General features: G+C 36.1%; 1 long non-coding RNA gene across 1 annotated transcript in view; it reads left to right on the top strand.

The window, feature by feature from the left end:
- Positions 1 to 3,796: 3,796 nt before the first annotated feature.
- Positions 3,797 to 21,596, top strand: part of LOC130035593 (uncharacterized) — a 67,601-nt gene continuing 49,801 nt past the window's right edge. The window contains exon 1 of the long non-coding RNA XR_008794248.1: positions 3,797 to 3,914. This is a non-coding gene — a long non-coding RNA (uncharacterized LOC130035593). The remainder of the gene's footprint in view (positions 3,915 to 21,596) is intronic.

The following is a 21,596-nucleotide window of genomic DNA, read 5'->3' as shown; positions in this document are numbered from 1 at the left end:
AAAAGCATATGCAGGAAAAATTATGCATTCTGGGTCTGGGGACCAAGCAGTGCTTTATATCAACATCAATGAGCCAGATTCTTCTGCAGAAGTTTCCTTTTGTGTGTGTGCACATGTGTGTTCCAGCACTGCATTAAAGAAAAGCCAAGGCTATAGGCAATGTATGTCAGCCTTATAGCTATTGATTTTTTATCCTTCCAGAATTGAATGTGAATATAAATACAACCCTGACCTTCATATTAAAAGCTCTACCCAAGGCTTTCTTTGTTTGCAAAGGATATCACTGGGTTCACCTGTATGACGATCCAGCATGAGTGGAGCATAAAAAAAAAATGTCATTTTTTTTTCTGTTAGAAATTCAGATTAAAAAAACTATACTACTTTAAAAAAACTATAAACTCTATATGTCTCCTGTCAAAAGTAAAGAAAAGCCCAGTGGGTACCTGAGCTGTGGCGAAATTTCCCCCACTGAGAATATGAATGTGTATTCATAAGCACTATTGCAGGGATAGGTGTTAGAGAAAAAACTTGAACCTCCTTTTAATCACATAAATAACAGTGCAAGAATTATGACACTGACTTTTTTAAACAATTACTTTCTTTTTTTTTGACTTGAGAACATCAAATTGGATATTAGATCCAGAATAGAAAGAGAAAGAGAAGTTGAAAGAAAAAAAAAGGATTTAAATAAAGGATAGAGGAGAAACAGAAAGTTCAGAAAAACAGGGAACAGTGGAAATGATTTGAAATGAATATTTTGCAGAATCTAAGTATAATAACTGTGCTCATTTGATTAGCTTTAAAGAAATTTGTAGATGTGTGTTATAAATGTAATATGCCGGGTTTGATTCTTCCCCCTCTCGGAGAGCCCAGCAAGTTACCGAGAGTATCTCGCCTGCACTGGCAAGCTCCCCGTGGTGTATTGGATCTGCCAAACACAGTAACAACGTCTCACAATGGAGACGTTACTGAACCTGCTCAAACAAATCGATGAACAACGGGAGGACAGTGTTACAGTGCTACAGTGCTCAAAATAAAATTTTAGTTTTAAAGCTTTCAGAAAAATAGGGAAACTGGCGATTTTGTTGTTGGAATATGTGCATTGGTGGAGGGTTGGATGTCAGAACATTGCATCACTGAAACCCAATCATGAACAGAAGAGCTTTGCAACTGTGTATTTCATGGTGATTCAATTAAAAAAATGTCATGCAGAGAAGTGGTGAGGGGGATAGGCAGAGAGGTAGTACAACGCATTGCGAAGCATTGCATGCATGAACCCATATGGTTCCCTGAGTTCAACCAGGAGTCCCTGAGCACAGAGCAAGTAGTAAACTCTGAGCACAGTTGCATGTGGCCCTCAAACCCAAAATAAATAAATAAAATTAAAATCCAAAACATTACAATAAGAAGAAAAGAAACTCCACAAGTTCCTTGCATGTTGTGAATGTAACAGTCCTATCTGAAGCCACATAGTCTCAAATCTTGGTTAAAATTTGTATCTATTCAATTATTTGTAAGCACCTTAATGCCCATCAGAAAATTAAGATTTCATACAAATGAATAAGATTTCTCATTAGATATTGTAATAATTTATATTCAAATAACAATCTATTTTTGCTTTACCTTTCCATTCATTTCTTCATATCTTCCTGTCTACTAATTCTCTTTTTCTTTTAGATCGAGTCTTATGTGTAACCATCCACTGCATGTTTATGTGAGGACAGATATGCTCAGAGTTAATTCCTTACTCTGTGTTTGGGGATCAGTCTTGGTGGTGCTTGGGGAACATGTGAGTTGCAGGTGACAAAATTAGTTACAGAAAACTCAGATGTTTTATGCAGGTTCAGAAGGCCTTTTGACCACTTCTAATGCTCTTTCATAAGCCAACTTTAAAGGTAAAGCAAGAATGGCAGCAACAAATTCTTACTCAACCACTCGGTCTTTGTCTCTCTGCTTATTCCTTTTTAATATTTTTTTCTAAGTAATAGCAGCCACATTCCCAACTAAAGCAGAGTCTCCATAAGTCTTCCTTCATAATAGCTGTCTCTAAAAATATATGACATTATTTTCTTGCATTATTTAGCTCATAAATTCTCTTCATAGCTATGTTTGCATAGATCATAGATTCTCTGCCCATCTTCTCATCTTTCCCGTGGTCTCATTTCATTTCCACTCACTTCCCTCTTGCCTGAAGATGTTTCTTCCCTTAGAGCTGAGCAAATGTGAAGGTTGTATTGCATGCTTCATGGTGTTTCCTCGTCTCTCTTTTTCTGTTCCCATATCCACATCTCCTTGCCCATAGGGTTTTATATATTAATTCCTCCTAGTTTTTTCCTCGCTTTCTTCTTTCCTAATCAAACTCTTGCCTTGTAGAAAAGGAGAAATCAGAGAGAACTGAAAAGTAGACACTGGATTTACAATCTATAAGTACAATCTATAATTCCATTATTTATCTTTAGATAGGAGAGGCACTGAATTAGTCTTCAATAAAATAAGAAACAAGAGCCATTCTTATTCCAAAGCCAATGAATAAATGTTTTATTGGCTCTTTCTTTCCTCAAATCATAATGGTACACCTTATATCCTTAACTATTCTCTCTTGACTAAAGTTGAACACAATTTATCAACATAGTTTCACTTAGTTTAATCAAAGAGAAATGCATCTATGTTTTTATTTCATTTTATTTTTGAGGGCCTCCCAAACAGTGCTCTAGGGTCACAGGAACCACTTTCAGTAATACTTATCCAATTTGACTATCTGCTGATTAATCTCATGTATTTGCATATGGAAAGCTTGCACTGCTATTCGCTGAGCTATCTTTCTAGTCCAGGAAGAAGGCATTTTCTTTTAACTAGCCTTACAGATATATAATTCATATGCTATATAATTCAGACTTAAAGAACTTAAAAGCCCTAAAATTCAATTGTTACCAATATGTATATACAAACATCACCAGTCAACTTTAAAACATTTCATTATTTTTTAAAAAATCCTATGCATTTTATCTATCAACTTGTTCACCTCTAACTCACTTAGCCTGAACTTAAAAGAAACAATGTTATTATTTTCTGAACCTATACATTAAATAGTGAATGAGATATTTTAAACAAAATCTATATAGTATAGAATATTCTAGAGATTGTCTTCAAATGCCCTTAAATATTTTATAAAGAGTCATATTATATGCCCCTAGGTAGCAAAATAGCATTTCTCAATAAATAAAGCATACCAACTTCTATTTTCAACACCGGGAAATACAGGTGTTTCTTCACTGACCGTTATATAAGCTATTGAGATTGTGTTCAGGAATAAGGGTCTTTAAAAAAATAAGTGATGTTATTTAGTAGAAACTCGAAGTGGAAAAATATTCATTCTCTGTGAGAAACACAGGCACTAAAACTAACTGGGAAAAAAGACGCAGATCTCCTGCTGCTGGCCCCCTTCCGGGCATCATAAGTCATCGAAATGACTGGGTAAATTGTTATTAATCTCTCTCTCCAGTTCTCTTTTTATCCCTCCCTTGCCTTTCCCCCTCCTTTTTCCTCTACCCTCCTCCAGCATGCGAATAATTGCTTGAGTTAATTGCATATACAATATAATATGAAAGTTAAGTCATATAATAATGGTGTTGAATTGCAGCCAAAAAATAAAAATAAAAGAATCTTCTCTTTCTCTGTGATCTTTCTGAACTGAATAAAGTCTGTTGAATTTTGTTTTTGGTTTCCTTTCTGATTTTCTGGGAACAAAGAGTTAAGGTGCGGTGTTTTGTACTAACTAATATTTATCTTTCCAATCAGATGATGAAAGTATTCCAGAAAAGGAGTTTTATCTAGAAAGAGAAGTTGGATTGAAGGATGAGGAGAGGATCTTTCTAATATTGGGATCTAATCTTATTTACTACTGCCCCTATGAAGTAAGTTATTTTTCCTTCAGTTTGCTTTATTAGAACGAATATCTTTTGTTTGTTCTTTTTTTTCTATTTTCCTGGAGTTCAAGTTTGATTTACAAACCTTATATTCCATTTCATCCTCGAGTCTTTACTAATATAATTTGACTTATGTATTGTTAGTATTTCCTTTTCATGCATATTAAAACTGCTGGACTTAAGGAGTTGGAGAGATAGCACAGTGGGTAGTGTGTTTAACTTGCGTGTGATCAATTGTGGTTTGATCTCTGGCATTCCATATGATCCCTAGAGCACTGCCAGGAGTGATTTCTGAGTGCAGAGTCAGGAGTAACCCCAGAGCATTTCAGGCTGTGGCCCCAAAACAGACAAATAAAAGAAACCATTGTATTTAGACATGAGATTTTTCTCAAGATTGGGAATTTATGTCAAAATCAAGATCACATCTTGAAAAGATTAGAACATTTCCTGTTCAGCCTAAAGTGAGTAATGATGAACAAAATACCTAAGATTAGGATTTTAGTCTAGAGACAAATGTACCAGTTATGAAGTATTGTGACCTTTAAAATATGTATATATCACTGTCATTTTCACTGTCCTCCTGTTGTTCATCAATTTGTGGGTTCAGTAACGTCTCCATTGTGGCACCTGTTACTGTGTTTGGCATATCGAATATGTCACGGATAGCTTGCCAGGCTTTGCCATGCAGGCGAGATACTCTTGGTAGCTTGCCAGGCTCTCCGAGGCGGGTGGAAGAATTGAACCTGGGTCAACCATGTTAGCCATGTGCAAGGAAAACACTCTAACCACTGTGGTATATAGCTCCAACCACTTGTTATGTACACAAGCAAACAGCTAATTACAAGATAGCATAATATGTTAAATACTTAAAAGTTTACAAATTTGCATTATCTCTTAGTAGATATTTTGTACTAAAATTTTGAACATATCCTGCTCCACATGCTCTTTACTGAGATGCTCTTATTCTCCCAACTACTTCACATGTTTTTGCCAGCTGAAATTCATTGCTGGCTAATAAGACTGCTTATGATTCTGTTTCTCTCACTGATTAGCAGAATAATTATTTAATATATATGGATATTTCCTTTATTTTCTCCTGGCATCACTCATTTTTGTTAAAGTAAATAAGAGCACTAAGTTAATGCTCAGCACATGAAATTGTTAAAGGAATTAATGTCATGCTCTGTAGAATCCAAGAAATGATCACTTAGTGTCCTGAATATTCCAGCATTTCATTTATAAAATTTTTAGGTACACAAGACTTACTATCATCATTAATCATCAAATCATAATGACTTGGGGACCCAGACCTGGAAGCATATAAGCATATAAGCAATTTAGTGTTTTATTTTTTATTTATTCACCTTCTGGACTATGCTCTGTGACTAAGATTTTCTTCCCCAAGTTAGTTCTCTAAGTATTTTGGAAGACACAAGATACATACCTTAGCATGTGTCTCTCTCCTATATCTCTCTGTGAGTCAAAAGGGGAAAGGGCAGCATTTTGGCTTTGTATCCAGAGTTCAAGGATACACTTCCCAATACTACTTTAAAAACTTGTACCTTCACACAACTATTACAGGTACACACAACAAAGAAATATGCTGCTCTGTTTGGTTCAAATATTGCTATCACTCATTTGCTCTGTTATCCCTTCCATAAAGCTCTTAAAGAAGACCCTCCGCATTGTCTCCTAGGAGTGTGGAAAGAAGAAGCACTCCTTAGGAGCTTCAGAAACTGTGTATGCCTATGCATAGGAAGCACTGACCATATACAGGATTACTGTACACACTGATACATGAAAGAATCCTTGTAGAAACAAGGTGGTATCAAATTGATGTAAGCAACATATTCTTTTATCCCTAAACAGAATAGAAAGAGATATTTTTTAAAAGGTTGACCTAAATTAGACCTTAGTTCAATAGTCTTACCTTTGGTTCTTCTTTCCACATGTGTGTCTGCTATCATTTACCTTTCTTACAAAATTCATAATCTAATGAAGAGTGACAGACTGATAGAATAGGTTTGACATAGTACAAATACTACCCAAAATAATCATGAATTATTAAAATTAATCTGATGAAATGGAGGAGATAGTAATATTATTCCAGGGAATTACTGACACATGGGTCAAGTATTAAACTGTATGGTGAATTAAAGATTCATAGAAGTTGTTCAACAAGAGAGAAGATATTGGGGGTATGGTGTCGCCAGCAGGTCAATTTGTACATGTGAGACGAGTGCATCAGCAGCCTGATGGTGCCTTCAGACTTCTAGATACCCCAAAATTGCTTTTGTGACTTTGGCCAAACCCCAACAACTTGGAGTCAAGTTTACCAAGAAAGTAAATGGCCAAAAGTTAGGTATGTGGGAGACATACCCACAAACTACCTCCAGCTCAGCTGTATAATTGGAGGCAAGGCCTCGCTGTTTCCTGATCAAACTGCTTAATGGCCATGATCCCAGAGACTCAGAAACAAATCGCAGAACCCAGCAGCTTTTGGCAGAAATGTGTCTGGTCCCCATGGTAGATTACTGGTGCCAGCCACCCCAGGTGGGAATAGGTTTTGTACCTTGGCCTGTTCCCCCAGGCACCTTGGTGGCTGCCATCCTCCAGAGACTATTGGACAATCAGGTTTGGGCCTGCAGTGACGAGACACGTGGGGGCCTCATGGAATAGGGGTGGAAACAGCCCTTTTCTCTCAGTCCAATGAGACCCTGAGTTGCCACCCACAGATGGCCTCTCTGTGTCCTGATCAAGCTGCTTAACGGCCATGATCCCAGAGACTCAGAAACAAATCTCAGAACCCAGCAAGTTTTGACAGAAATCACTCCAGATTTAATTGTTAAATTTCGAAATTCCAAAACCATGTGGCCACAGTAGTTATTCATTACCAGCAATAGAAAACAAATTATCTACAGTTGCCATTTCGGCAGATCTGAGTGTTGGGGTAAAATTCCAAATAATAATGGTGGGTCTGGGTAGAAATATTGAATGAAATCAAAGTGAATAGAGAGTAATGTGGAAATCATCTGTCCCTCAGATAGGGTGAGGGTGTGGGATGGGCGGGTATACTGGAGTTTTTGGTGGTGAAAAATGAGCACTGGTGAAGAGACAGGTGTTTTATCATTGTATGACTGAGACCCAAAAGCTTTGTAACTGCTCTCATGGTGATTCAATAAATAAATTTATAAAAAAGAATAAAAAAGAGAGAAGATATTTCTAGAACTTACAAAATACTCTCATAATGGGGTTCATGTATTTGTATATGTTGCTGAAGAAAAAAATCACAAGAATAGAACACACCTATGTCTATTGAATATGGAAATGATTACATAATGAAGAATTATTAATTTCATACATCTCAATTTCTAGAGTTATCAGCAAGAGAAACCAAATCTTGGTAATTCATGAAAATTCTATTTTATTATATACTTATGTATATATGCATATAGAAAATGCCAGAATAAATTTAAAAGTGGATAATTAAGAATCATGTAATTTTAGGCTATAAATCAAAGAATTCATAGAAATGGCCATTTGCTGTTCAAGAGTAGGTCTGAGAAGATCTCACTTACTCATCTGGTGTCATGCCCATATTTTAAGGAAGTCATATAGGTCTTTGGTAAAAACTCGGTCCTTATTACAAAGTAAAAAGAGTGTTCTCTGTCAAAAATTTCTCTTACAGAGTGCACAAGTTAATACTTGGACCTCAAGAGGAAAACAGTAAAATGACTGTTAACATTATCTACCTTTAAAACAAAGGTAACATATCGCCCCACTGATGACAACTGAATAAATTTGCTCTACTCAGTCTTTCACATATGTCAAGTGACCACTTATCATGAAACATCATAAACAAAGCTTGCACTTATCACTGAGACACATAGCCTGGTATATTTGATCTTCTTTCCTTCTATTTTAAGCAAGTTTTCTTGTGGGAGAGAAGTCAGAAAAAATGAGAGAAATCAGAGAATATTTTCATTTGTTTAACCTCAGAACATTCACATTTAATGACTGATACATACTTTATTATAAAATTATGTCATATCGTTCAATGTTATTTTAAAATTCTCACAAAATGGTTAAATATTTTGTAATATTGATGAGTAGGAGTACTTAGATTTGAAGTTATACATATAATGTGAGCATATCTGGACAGTAAGAAAATAGCAGAACCAAATCTTTGCAAGCCCTTTTGAAAAAATATTACAAAGGATCCAAATAACTCCAGAAACATACTGCTCAGAAGATAACTACATAAACACAGATATACTTATTCCATCAAATTAAGATGACATTTTAATGATGAGTATTTTTAAAAAATAAATCATTGGTAAGAATATTATATAAACAGGTGTTCTAAAGTATTTTCATCATTATGTGATTTTGTTGCCAAAAATAATATAAGTAATTCACCTGTTTAAATTTAAAAATAAAACTCATTTGTGCATATAAAAAAACCTTTGAAACATACTTTTTATTTTTGATAAAATATTCAAATTAAAATTTCAGTGGGATTATAACGCATCTGTTAATAATATTAAAAATGTAATACCTTCCAATCAGTCTGGGGAACAATTGATTGACACTACAAAAGATGAAAATTTGCAGGACAAATTTTATCACAGATTTTTACTTAATGGCATTTGGGACTTAATACCGAGTATCATAATTTATCAAGCACTGCATGTCACTAGGAGATAACTTTTTCAGATGTGATACTAAAAATAATTAATTAATTAATTAAATTGATTTTGACTTTGTAGACTCAAGACTCAAGGGTAGTTCAAAATGTTATCTTAAGTTTTCTAACTTAAACAATATATGCAGTCATACTGCTCACATGAATGCATATTATAAATTATTTTAGATTATTTTCATTTGATCTTTATCTAAATTTATAATTCCCTTTGTGTAGTTTAGTCTGGATATGTTATTAATACACAACGTTAAAAACTGGTGAAAAAATAATTTTTGTCAATACATTTTAGGAGAGAAGCCTTTATCCAGTATATGCAAATAGTCCAAACTTCAATGCTGACATGATCATGACATGACATACAGAAATCACTCGTCTCTGGAAGCCAAAATTATTTATTAGCTAGCCTTTTTCCTCCACTTCTGTGATGAAATGAAATGAAATCAGGTATTTTCATAAACAGAACATGTGTTTATCACTGAGACACATACCCTGGTATATCTGATTTTCTTTCTTCCTTCTTTTTTAAACAACTTTTCTACCCTCTGGTTTAAATGATGGAAAACAAGTGTAGTTGTCACTGTATTTATTTATTTTTCTTCTGCTATAGCTCTAAAAGGATTGTGGGGAGAAAAAAAATTATTTTCAGATAACTATTTTATGGGTTTTGTCTTATATCTTTAAGGAATAGCAATATGCTTCTGAGAAGCAAAAGGCAATTGCAAGGTATTTTCTCTTAGAATTTCTTTCATAAACAGAATATTCAACTCAATAAGATTTCTTCTAAGAGATTTCATGTGACTGCCCTTTATAAGACAGAGTTAACATTTCTGATGTGTACTTGAACCGAGCTGATGCATTTAGCTATTTTTTGAAAAGATTATTCCCACTGAATATGCAAATCTATTTCAAATATTACAAAACCTGTGTATCTCCAAGGGGCTGGCCACTGATGTTGAATTGATCCCCTTGGCTATTTAAACAGCAACACCACTGCCCAAAAGTGAAAAACAGGAAGTGAGGAACAAGAGAACAGCAATCAACAATCTTGACAGAAAAACAAAGTTCATGGACATGTAGAAACATCCAATTAATGGGTTATTATATTTACTTGTAAGTTTTCACATAGAACAATGTTGATTTCCTTAAGGAAATTATACAAATACCAATAAGAAAATCAACCAAGCAAAATCCTTGCTCAAATTCAGTTCAAATTCTGTTTGTAGATTACCTAACTTCTATGTTTTATTTCTCCCCTTCTCCCTGCAAATAATTTATGTCCTCTACAGTTGAGCTAGCTCTCATTACTTTAATGTTTTTTTTCAAGTGAATTTAAATTGCATCATATTCTCTATATAGTGCTACTCATTTTAGAAATGGGATTTTCACAGCTGACATTTTTTTCTTCAATGCATATTCCTTGTCTGTCTATCACCTCACACTTTGTCACTGACCCTCTGCTGGGACAACCTGTGCCTAATTTCAAATCCAAATCTTATAAATTAAAATATTTTACTTGCTTGTTGTTGCCTAGTTTTTCCAGTTGTTCTCCACGTGACTTTCTCCAAGATTTAAGCTTGTAACAACATAAAAATCTATGAGGCATAATTCCTTCTCTTTATACCCATTTAACTGAAGTGCAATGGATTTAATTGTATCTTTTCTGTAACCCGTGTGTTTAAATTCTTAAGCCCATATCTTAGAATGTAATATTATTTAGAAATAACATCATTACAAACACAATCATTTTAGATCATGTCATTAGGATGAGTTCTAATTTAATGAGTGTATACATATAAAAAATAATTTGGTCACTGATTCATTTGCAGACCACCATACAAACATTAAGTGAGTAGTTTTGATGATGTTTCAGAAAATCAAAAAGCATCAGCCATTGCCAATGAATCTGCTAAAGCAACAGAAAGGTTCTTTCTGATTGCCTCAGAATGACTATAATATAAGAGTTTGATCTTAGACTTGGAACCTCGAGAACTAGAAGCAAAGTTTATTTAATTGCTCTAAGAAACTGTTCTCCTGCAGCAAGCAGACGCCGTTGGGCTACACTAGCATGCGACAAGGACAAATGGAGACATTACTTGTGCTCACTTGAGCAAATCGATGAGTAACGGGATATCAAGTGATCAAGTGATCAAAAAACCCTGTTCATACTGCTTTTTTAACTAGCAAACAAATACAGGAGGTGAGGTATAGTTTATTACACAAACGAGATTCATAGAATCTAGAGAACAAATGCAATCATTGTGGTCTAAAGTAAGACCTAGATTTTTATTTGGGAGAAAAATATTGATTTAGTGCTTTTCTCACAAATTGTTGTGAAAGGTAGACAGTGCATACAATGAATGCATTTGTTACTCATAACCCTGTGATTAAGCATACAAATATGAAGTGCAATATCTGTGTGAAATAAAGGTCACTTCTAAAAATGTTGTATGATTTTGATTTGTATTTAGAGATTTTTAAGGGACTAGAGTTTTAACAAAAAAATTAATAAATAATTGTGAAGTTTTCCCTATTTCTAATGATCTCTTATGTTTGATAGATACCACAATTGTTTTTGTTACTAATATTTGCTATTAATTTATTTTAACTATATGTATCTATTCAGTTCTCTGGTAATTAGAGGAGGTAATTAAGTCCGAATGATTTTGATCAGTGGTTATTTGGCAATTTAAATTGTTTGATATCAAGGTTTACTAGAAAATTTGGCAAAAGTGCTCTTAAATTAACATAAATATTTTCTTTTTCTCTGTCTCTGTGTTTTAGTCTCAATCCATTAGAAACTACCATAACCCCTAGAACATCTAGCATTAGATGCCCTGTGGCCTTAACACCAAACATGTTCCCTTTTAGGTTATCTAGATTAATTTCATATGGATGACTGGTTAATATATATGCCCTTCAGTATGTTTTTTCTAAACCTGAAATCAATACCTGCATTTTGTTTCCTTGATAAAATTCTACTTATCCTTTAAAGCCAACATCTATACTCATATTCCTTGGGAACTTCTTTTCATTTTCTCCTATATTTATCCTTCAATAGAATTAACTTTTAAAAATTTTATTATTTTGTATTACTGCTATGGACTAGGTATGACTTTGTACTTTCCATAAGACTTAAGACAATTTGAAAGTTGGGTCCACAAATTCATTTCTAAATGTCCAGATATTAAAACAATATCAGGCTATTTGTGGTATATACTAGGATTTGTCTTCAGGACAAAGCAAAGAAAGCAGAAACCTTAGCTAACCAGAAGGATTGAGTATCTACTAGTCTCTTGCAAAGGGGATTGGACACTTCCCTTGGATATGTATGGGTTAGATATATTCCAATCCCATCATCCTCAGAAGATGAAGTCGGTAGCATTTCAAGAATCCTTATTTTATAAGAGCAAAACGGATATAGTGTTATAGACTTGGCCCAAGTCTACCAGGATGTGGGGAAAAGCAGAATTTAAACTAAAAGTTTTGTGTCTATCCTTTGTAAACTTGGCCACTAAGCTACTATGCCTCTCCATAGTGCAGTAGTGATTCAAGAAATAAGACATAATCAGAGAAAATGCCAATTAATGAAGAAATGACACAAAATACATCTGCCAGCATTCCCTACCTTATTCATTTCTCCTTATGAGTGCTCTCCCCAATCAGGACCAACAGAGGATCTGACACTTATCGCTAGAAAGTCCTCAACAAATTAAAAAAAATATTGAGATTCTATGGTTTACAGTACTGTTAATAATGGTTTTTCATACACATGATTGAAAAATAGAAATAGAACTGCCTTTTGTAATTTTTAGTTAGTGGACTGTCTTCCCTTCTCATAGATTAACAGTTCTACTTTTCTACCAAGTAAACTTCCCTCTTTACCTTGATCACATGTTCTGTTTTCTTTCCCAGAGAATATACACTTTCTTGAGGACAGAACCTGTTTGTTCTAAGTTTGATTAATATAAACTGTGGATAGCATTTTTTCTTGCCCCTGGTGGGTGTTTGACAAACATTTGTTGAAAAGATGATTGAATGATCATATTATAACAAGAAGACATTTAAAATACTTTAGGGTAAAAACAATCACAGTGATTTAGAGTGCTTAACAAATAAACACAGTGGAAAGCCATTATAACATGGAATAATAAAATGGAGGTTAGCTTATGTACTAAAGGGCAAATTATGTTCCACAAAAGGTAACCATATAGAACAAATCCACAAGGCAATGGAGTAAGTCTAATACCTCTTCCAAATACCAGAATCATAAAGGTCATGCTGTGTATTTGAGATGAGTCCAATCAGTTATACTGTCAAACAGGCTATAAGAAGGGGGAAAAAAAGACTATTCACTTTGAAATTCCCATCTACAAATAAAGCATAGGTTTCTAGTCCTATTGTTGAGATATATCATTTACTTGTGTGTTTGTGTATTTTTATAAATGAAAACAGGGTCTGCATGTGCGTACATACTCTGTATATATGAATTATGCATGCTTGCATAAAGAAGGATTTAAACAAGGGTTCCAGTTTGATGTAAAGAAGACTCTACTCTAAAAATCCATGAATATCTAAGCCTTCTTTGCCTGTTGTCTTTCTGAGGATTATTGGTAGTCTTGCTCTTTATTAGCTAATTCAGTGCATATGAGATACTCATGGGGAAAAAAAAAAGAAAAACTTCACAGCTCGGCCAAATCAATCTGGCCATTTTAAATTTATTCCATTTTTCAGGCACTGCAAGAAAGCAAGGACTGGATCTGTGTTTTTGTTAATTACTTTTCAGAAAATCACATATCACCAAACTTCATGTCTTGCACTTGCAGTGAAGGTGCAATTAAGAGTAATACACATGCATTTGATGTAATTGCAATAGCACAGCGGTAGGGCGTTTGCCTTGCACGCAGCCAACATGGCCGACCCGAGTTCGATTCCTCCGCCCCTCTCGGAAAGCCCGGCAAGCTACCGAGAGTATCCCGCCCACACAGCAGAGCCTGGCAAGCTACCCGTGATGTATTCGATATGCCAAATACAGTAACAACAAAGTCTCCAATGGAGACGTTACTGGGCCCGCTCGAGCAAATTGATGATCAACGGGAGGGCCTTTACTTTAGGGCTGGAGCAATAGCACAGCGGTAGGGTGTTTGCCTTGCACACAGCCAACATGGCCGGCCCGAGTTTGATTCCTCCGCCCCTCTCGGAGAGCCCGGCAAGCTGCCGAGAATATCTCGCCCGCACGGCAGAGCCTGGCAAGCTCCCCGTGACGTATTCGATACGCCAAACACAGTAACAACAAGGTCTCCAATGGAGACGTTACTGAGCCTGCTCGAGCAAATCGATGATCAACGGGAGGGCCTTTACTTTACTTTACTTTTACCCCACCTTATTTAAAAACCGTGTTTTTACAAAGTTGTTCATGATGCATTTGTTGCAGGCATTCAATATTCCAACACCAACCCTATCACCACCCCTTAATAGCAGGTCCAAAAGAATTTATTTTATATTGCTTGTTACCACTAAATCGTTAATGGAATGGTTAAAAAATACTTCAGTAAAAGAAAATTTGTCAAATTTTTGTATCTCACCATGGGGACATTAAGTCTTTGAGGGTTTACTAAGCTGTTGTTAGTTGAGCCTCCAGTATTAATGTTTATTTTAATCAAACTTAGGTGGCTTTTACATTATGTTCCCATCCAATCTGATTCGCTCCTATTGGGATGCTAGTTTTGAAGAGTTTGGAGATGTCAGTCCAGAAAATCCATAATATTTAACTAGGCAGTGAGTTTACATGGTGGTGTAACATGGATGTGGCTGACAGGGCTTTAGGAAGTACTGGGAGGTGAGGAGAGGTTGTTCTTTGACTATCAGAAGACCCAGAGTTTTGAGCCAAAAAAACCCAGTGTACCTGGAATTTTTGGCAGTTATGTATCTCAGTGTTGCTCAGTTGTGGGACAGTTAAGTCCGGATGTAGGCATGACAGGGACTGCTGAAGTATGAGTGCAGCTGTCCTGGTTTTGGCAGGATGGGAACTTACCTGTACCTTCCTCCCCACCCTACCCAAACACACACACACACACACACACATACACACACACAGAGAGAGAGAGAGAGAGAGAGAGAAAGAGAGAGAGAGCATATCACCCAGGAGGTCTCACCAGGATCCTGGAGTATCTGAGAAAGTTTTGTTTCTAGTTAATCTCTTTCAAGATTTAATTATGAGTCTCTGAAGCAGGGCCAGTAGATGAGTTTACATGGTGGCCATGGTCAACTTAGATGCAAAATTAGAATTGTTAAACCATACTCTGAACTGTGCTACCAGTAGATTCTCCATTTCAAAGGCCAGGTTACATTTTTTATCCCGGGCAACTTGGAATAAAAACAGAAAGCCCATGCTTAGTTTTCTGTCAGAGGGTGTCTCAAAAAATTAAAACTGCCTTCCATGTAAGTTTGTTTTTTTATTACTGAAAATATGATAGTTATAATTCTGTGAGAATTAGCAATGTGATTACCCAACTTCCAGGTCAGGAGAAAGCACTGACTATTTTACATTTTACAAATTGGAGTTCTCACATTCGAACACACACACACACACACACACACACACACACACACTTAGTTCTGCTCTGATTTTTTTCTTGTATCTCTGCTGGGGGATGCCTCCAGTTAGTTCTCAGGTTACCTACAACATGTGGTTCTGAGTAAAAAATGGGGTCTGCTATATATAAGGAAAGCCCCTTAACCCTGTGCCATCTTGGATGGAACTGGAGGAAATCAGCTGAGCAAAATTTCCCAGCGGGAGAAAGATAACAACCTGATCATCTCACTCATATGTGGTGTATAGGAAAACAAAATAAGAGAACAGGTAATATCAGTTAATAACAAATTTTTAGTACTAGAGTATAAAATGAGAACTCTTGATTAAGTGGGGTGTGCATGGACTTGAGGTAGACACAACTGCATGGCTGGGAGTGGTCTTATGCTCTTCAGAGGTGTTAGATAAGGTAACTGTTTATGAAGACCATAAATATCAGCATTATTATGATCATATTTACTTAACTACAGTGCATATTTAAGTGACAAAATGGTGTTCAGGAGTCATTGAAATCATGCAATTTGCCTGGTATCTGAAAAGCTTAGAGTGATAAGTAAAAATTATGAACCCAAATTGAGCATATAAAATATTTTATTCCTTAAAATATCTTTGAATATTATGATGAGTACTCTCAGTCCACTTAATTTTCACTTCCCCAACTCAGGATTAAGAAAGCAGAGTGAACTCTATTATGGAATATTATATTATATTCCCTATATATATATTCCCAATAACATATATTCCCAATGTCCTCCCTTCCGAAATCCAACATGCCATCTCATCGGTAAAGAAACAAAGAGCACCTGGCCCAGACAAGATCAGACCTGAACACCTGAAGAACTTACCATCAGTACTCATCAATACACTGGCTTGGCTCTCCACACGCAACCGGTCTGAATGCAAGATTCCATCCTAATGGAAAACCAGCAGGACTGTACTACTATACAAGAAGGGAGACATCTACGACATTGGCAACTATCGCCCAATCTGCCTATTGTCTGTCATCTACAAACTGTTCACTCGAGTCATCCTGAATAGGATTAGCGGAACACTAGATGAAAGACAATCATGTGAACAAGCCGGATTCCGAAAAGGATTCAGTACCATCGACCATATCCACACGATTACTAAGTTCATTGAGGTTTCTCAGGAGTTCAAGATGCCACTCTGTCTAACATTCATTGATTTAAAGAAGGCCTTTGATTCTGTTGAGATGGAAGCGGTCATAGAAGCCCTAGCCAATCAGGGTGTACAAACTCAATACATCAGGATCCTTCGTGAGCTCTATTACGAATTCACTACCAGGATCTCATCATTCTACAAAGAAGTAATCATCCATGTCAAGAGAAGGGTTCATCAGGGTGATACCATTTCACCAAAACTCTTTAGTGCCGCCCTCGAGAACATCATGCGATGACTGGAATGGGAAAGAATGAAAGTGAAGATAGAGGGTCGGCAACTACACCACCTCCGCTTTGCTGATGACATCGTTCTAATAACACCAAACATCTGCCAAGCGGCACAAATGCTGACCGACTTAGACTGTGAGTGTGGAAAGGTCGGACTACAGCTGAATCTTACGAAGACAATGTTTATGAGAAACAGCCTTGTTCCTGACGCTCCATTCGCTCTCAATGGAATCACCATCTCCGAATGCAACAGTTATATATACCTAGGTTGAGAAATCAACATGATGAATGACCTGGCACCTGAGTTGCACAGGAGGAAGAGAGCAGCTTGGAATGCCTTCAAGAGTGTTGAAAAAATAACTAAGAGGACAAAGAACCTCCAGCTACGAGCACATCTCTTCGATTCCACTGTTCTTCCTCCATTAACATATGCCTCAGAGACCTGGGCCCTACGAAAACAGGATGAGAACGCTAATTGGGTCTCTCAAAGAGGAATCGAAAGAGCTATGCTTGGAATATCACGATTCACTCAAATGAGAGATAGAATCTGGAGTTCTGATCTCTGTCAACACTCAAGAATCAGGGACTCTGTCTCATTTGCCAAGGCATCAAAAATCAGATGGACTGGACACGTAATGAGGTTTACAGACAACTGCTGGACTAGAGCCATTACTGACTGGATTCCACAGGACGTTAAAAGATCGCATGGACGCCCACCTACAAGATGGTCAGACTTCTTCGTCAAGACCCTGAATGATCGGTTTGAGGCTCTGCATGTTCCTAGAACGAACAGATGCCATTGGGCTACGCTAGCACACAACAGGGATGAATGGAGACATTACTGGCACCCGCTCGAGGAAATGGATGAATAATGGGGGATCAAGTGATCAAGTGATAGATAGTGGCTTCCTCTCATACAGCCAATCATACCTTTCATATCCTTAACACACTAGTTCCAGATCTTCTAGTGTTCTACAGTATTAGTCCTTTTTCCTATAGAAAAATTGCCTGAATAGTTTTACTTTTGCAAATATGCAGTTCAGAAAAAATCTTGTTGGGGTAGATATGAACATTCATGGGCCTGGGAATCAGCTGTCCCACAATATCAATATTGCTATCTTCTTTCTGAATGCTTATACTTTAGAAGGAAGACTTGTCTTCTAAAAGCCACCTCCTTCTTTCCTTATCATGGACTTGAGATGTGAAAGGGAGTCACCATGGCACTGGTCTCATGAAAAGTTTAGTTTTGTTACATATTTATTCTTATTGCTGCAATTCTTATAACTGGGATACTGCCCATCATCCTGAACCTCAGATTCTGTAAAATATATACAATTTTCAGTGCTAAATTTACTGGTTTCTTGAAACAGGAAGGTCCATAACCAACATCAATTTAAATTAACTCATTTAAATGTCCGCTGGATGTTAGTGTGGGAAGATAACACTACTTGTCTCCATTTATTGTGATCCAGCAAGAAATCACCTGCTACAACAAATGTAGGAGAAGCTGAAGCTGAAGCTTACATGACTTATAAACCTCAATCTCACACAAGTTGAACAAGAGCAGAGGCAGCTGAGCTCAAAAAGAGAAACACAGAGAAGGGTGTAAAATGCTGAGCTCGAATAATATTCATTTTTAAAGCAATAAGAAATTCCTTGCAAGACATTTGCCAACAATATGAAAAAATAAGCTTGCTGCCTAGTGAGCAATTTTGCTTTTTTCTTATTGATGATTTTGGACATAGTGACATTATCTCTCAAGTTTCTATTTTGTTGGCAATGGAAAGTAGATAACTGAATTCATCTAGTACTTTGAATGAGCAAACCATCAGTTTCCAGTCTGGGAGCCCTGCTTTTTGCCATATATAGATAAAACTGAGTATGCTAGCTCCTGTCTGGAATCTTTCACAATATTTATATTCCACATTTATGATCCATTGAACAAACACTTAGGTTATCGCTGTCACTAATATTGGCAGGATGGCTAATGTTGCTAATGTTGTTTGGTCTTCAAAACATCTTTTATTCTGGGTGCTTACCTTTGTTGATGGCACTTTTAAAGAACTTTATTCTTTTGCCTGGCATGAAAATAATAAAATTAAATAAAAATCTAATTTCCCAGGCTCAAGTGAAGGCATTGTCATTTAATTGATTAGGTTCGAAATAAGGTATATATAATTTTTAAGAATGCCAGTTGATTGGCATCGGATCCACATTAAAAAAAATTACTCAAGATTGTCCCTCCTAAATTAGTTAAAGTTATAAGATTTCAAGTTAAAAGCAGGGTAATGCACCCTGCTTATAATGCATCTATTGAAATGCGCCCTTTGACATAGGCAGAAATGTAAGGAGGGAAATGGCTTTTAGCAGCAATATAACTGCTAGGTTCCTAATGAATGTGCAGTGCCCAGCTTCTGAACACTCAGCCACTTCAGCTAAGAGCCAAGATGATTACACCAGCTAAGCCACAAAGAAAAGTCCTGTCATTCTCCTCAGCCTCCCGAGGTCAGAGGACACTGTCTTGTTCATATAACTTTGGTTGTGCCTGCTCAGTTCTGATGAGAAAAAAGCTTTCTTGGATTTGGCAGACCTAGACTTTTTAACAACAGAAATGCTGCATCTTCTTCTGTTAGCTGAAATCTTCAGTAAACCTTACTAGAGCATACAAATCTACAATTTTTCTCTTTGAGCTATAAATCTTCTAGTCTTCCTACTAAGTCAGATGAGAGAAAGAAATGTATATTTAAAAAAGATCTTTTGTTTTACTTGTGTTTAATGAGTTTATGCTTCGGATAATAAAGATCAATTTATTTAGAGAAGTGAGAACATACATATTCTTTCCAATTGTAGACTAATTATAGTGGAAATAGGTAATAGTGGAAATTAAATAAGATTGGCAGGACTATGCATTTGTGAACTTATTTTCTAATATCCATTTGTGAGTTCAAAACAAGTACCACAGAAGTAGGGGTGGATGGGAGTGCAGTTAAGATAGAGAAGGGACCACTACAACAAGGATGGTTGTAAGATATTATCTCTGGACAAGAACTGAGTGCTGAAAGTAGGTAAAGGGACAAACATGATAACCTTTTTATGCATGTAGTGTAAACCATAATGTCAAAAGGAGAGAGAGAGAGACAGACAGACAGACAGACCGACAGACACACAGAAAATACTGTTATAGAGTACTGTTATAGAAAATCTGTTATAGAGACAGTCTGGGATAGGTGGAATCAGGAGGGAAACACCAGACAGGATGTTGGTAGTGGGAAATATATGATGGTAAAGAGATGGCTGTTGGAATGACTGAAACCCAATCTGTTACTCATTGTATCTCTATATCTCAAGGTGATTTGATTAAAAAAATAAATGAATGAATTAAAAATACAAGCATCAAGTTTTTTCATTCTTTTATCATTTATTTCTTACTCAATAAATGTTTGCTAAACACAGAGCTGACTAAATGGCAAGAATTATGGTTTTCACATCATTGTGTTTCATCAGAATTAAAAAAAAAAAGACAGAGCCACATATTTACAGTTCATCATTCTTTGTTGTTATGTTTTCAGGGAGAAAAAGTTGTTATGGGGGGTAAGCCTGGTTCAAAATCTAACCTTTTATCGCAGCTTTCCCTTTATGAGAATAACATTTTTGAAATTATTATCTGGTGATATATTGTGTGAGACAAGGCTGCCACTGCATCTACTGGTCCCTATGGACCTGTGTTCTCCACCATGTTTAGTCAAGAGCAAGGTCTGTAGTAGACTCTCTTAAAGAATACTAACAAAGTTAAAAAAATTATTTAAAAAATCAGTAAGCAGAGTTTGCAGGCCACACTAAATGCTATTGCAGTAGTCAGTCTCTTAGAACCAATTCCAGTAGGAGAACCAAATTATGCCTTGCTGACTTTCTTTTTCTCCCTGTGTCCCACTTTTCTCTGAAGGTTCCTTTTAATTTGGTTTTTCTCTTCTTTTTTTGATCGAAATATATGTATTTTTAAATTGATCACTACTAAAAACATGTGATTTACAAAATTGTTCCTTATACAGTTGTTTTGAGCATTTGGCGTTTCAACATCACCAGTGTAACTTTCCTTTCACCAATATCCCCAATTTCCCTCAAAATCCCAACCTGCTCCTTTTGGCACATAACCTTTTTGGTTTCTTTTTCTTGGTCTAGTCTGCCCTTTGTCCTCCTTCATTTAATGTCTCTCTTTACTTCATCTCTCTCCCTCTGGATTGCCGATCTCCATTTCAAATAACTTTGATCTAATCTTGAATGGAAAGGCTTTTAACCTCATAGGTCACATTATGAGAAAATCCTAACATTATTATGTAAATACATTCTATGTTTTTTTTTTCCTGTTACCCTATACAATTTTAAGTAAGGAACATTTACTTTCACAAGTTTTAGAATACAGACTAAAATCTCAGAGGTCTGGGATTGTCTTTACTTGTATCCTCTAAAAAATTACATGGAGCCTGTTCAGATGCATAACAAGATTCATGAACAAGAGAAAGAAGCTACATTGATAGAAGGTCATTTCAGCTGGGCAGATTCGTTGAAGACTTAGAAATTTGAAAGGTAGTGCCTATTATTCTCAGGGTAGCATTGTGTTATGATTGTTACTCTTCCTATTAGTTAGTTACTCTTTCTGTTAGTCAATACTTTTCTCTGTAGAATGATAAAAAGAGCATAACTCTTCATTGTTCCATTAAAGAGATTGAAAGTGGAACTTATATCCAGTTCTAAAGACAGGTTCAGCATTCAAGAGAGAAAGTAAAAGTGAATCCACACAAACTGGGAAGATATCACATGACAGTAAGGATGGGCACTTTCACTTTATTATTGCTACTGTGAAAGTAAAGTGTGTGCATATGTTGAAATAAAAAACATGCAAAATAATAAAATACTGCTTGATAAGGGCTGGAGCGATAGCACAGTGAGTAGGGCGTTTGCCTTGCATG

This window comes from Sorex fumeus, unplaced genomic scaffold (assembly GCF_029834395.1).
Source record: "Sorex fumeus unplaced genomic scaffold, SorFum_2.1 ptg000006l, whole genome shotgun sequence".
NCBI classification, from domain to species: domain Eukaryota; kingdom Metazoa; phylum Chordata; class Mammalia; order Eulipotyphla; family Soricidae; genus Sorex; species Sorex fumeus.
Note: the sequence above shows the minus strand (reverse complement) of the source record. Positions and strands in the feature narration are given on the sequence as shown.